We start from the raw sequence: 1,566 nt of genomic DNA, 5'->3' as shown, positions 1-1,566 counted from the left end.
AACTACTGCAGTGTGTGTTTTTGGTGCCAAATAATGTACTCAGGGTTTAAATATGATGCATGCCTTTCCAAATGGTGGGAGTTAAGGGAAAGTTTGATATATTCAACAAGGACACAGACGTAGAAAGTTTTGTTATTTTACAGGAGTATGGCAGATGAGTCTCAGGATGAAAAGAGGTACTAAAATTTTAATTTAGCAGAAATGTCAATTTTCTACTCAAGAATTTAGAATGTAAAGATTAAAAGAACACTTTTGGGGAACACCTTTTCTAGAATCATATCTAGTGTTTGAACCCATGGGAAGCAGACTCTCTTGCACACTGATATCAGTCCTAAGGGACACACTCTGATCACCATGCCCACTGCACAGTGGGTGGTGTCCGCACTCTGATGAGATGGGACATACACACAAGTCACATGAAGCAGGTTTAGTCATTAAACTGCTTAGGGGCAGCAAATACACAGGGGTCATGGCAAACAGGTCTCCCTAGGCTTAGGCAAGATGTAGATAGAGCCTTGTTTCTGTGTGAGCAAAGTTGCACCGTGTGAGCAGAACTCTTCAGAGCCAGCCGCCCCTGGATTTATATCTTGGAGACACAAGAATCACTAAGCTAAAGTATTGCAGAACATCCTATTCTAAGGAGGGGCAGGGACCTCCCAGGCTGTTCCGGCTAGTTCTTCCTTATCTGAGAATGTTGTAGTCCCCATACCCTCTACAGTTATTCCTGAAGACTGAAAACAAGGAAGGAGACAGAACTAGGCCAGGGTCAGGCCATCCAGAGAGGCAATTCACACTCCTGCTTCTAATAGAACAGACTACCTTTTAGACCCCCAGAGGCTAAAAACAAAGACAAAATACTATTTCTAAAATTAGAAGCCTCAGCTGTTTTTTTAAAATAATGAAACTGGTGCTCGCTTCAGCAGCACATATATTAAAATTGGAATGATACAGAGAAGATTAGCATGGCCCTTGCGCAAGGATGACACACAAATCCGTGAAGCATTCCATATGTTTTTGTTTTTTTTTTTAAAAAAAGAAAAGAAAACAAAACAAAAACAAAGAAAAATAATGAAACTGAAAATCTGGCTTTCTTGAAAGATATATCAGGAAAGTTTTTCCAGAAGAATTCTGAGTGTAACTTTCCTGCTGACAATTCAATGGCACTGAGTAATTTTGGTCTATATTTTTCCTATATCTGAACAATTTGAGAAAACTAAAGCTTAGCACTTACAAGAAGCTACTAGCACCTACTGCTGTGTGTTAGTAGCTTTGGTGATAGGTTACACTTAGAGTGGGTGGGGCATTCTCAACATCCCATCTTGTTTTATTGACTTAGAATGCTATTTAAGTCAGCTTGAACTAATTTTCTTCAATATGTTAAAGCTTAATGCGTATATTTAAGAATTCATCTGCTTCTTGAAAAATGTACATGTGGCTAGGTTTCCAGTGTCCAGTGCTAGGGAAATCTTTTGGTTCATGTGATTGGTTTGTGGGTTTGATTATAAATAGGATTGATTTAGAGGGTCAGAGCAACAGTCATATCTGGCATATACAACTAGGCTCTGT

At 39.2% G+C, this 1,566-nt stretch overlaps 1 non-coding gene across 1 annotated transcript; it reads left to right on the top strand.

The window, feature by feature from the left end:
• The first annotated feature begins 907 nt into the window (after positions 1-907).
• Positions 908-1,014, top strand: LOC115072121. The gene has a single exon (XR_003851188.1). It is a non-coding gene; the product is annotated as a U6 spliceosomal RNA (small nuclear RNA).
• Positions 1,015-1,566: the final 552 nt, after the last annotated feature.

Source organism: Nannospalax galili, unplaced genomic scaffold, assembly GCF_000622305.1.
Source record: "Nannospalax galili isolate Female #2095 unplaced genomic scaffold, S.galili_v1.0 scaffold800, whole genome shotgun sequence".
In the NCBI taxonomy this organism is placed as follows: Eukaryota; Metazoa; Chordata; class Mammalia; order Rodentia; family Spalacidae; genus Nannospalax; species Nannospalax galili.
Note: the sequence above shows the minus strand (reverse complement) of the source record. Positions and strands in the feature narration are given on the sequence as shown.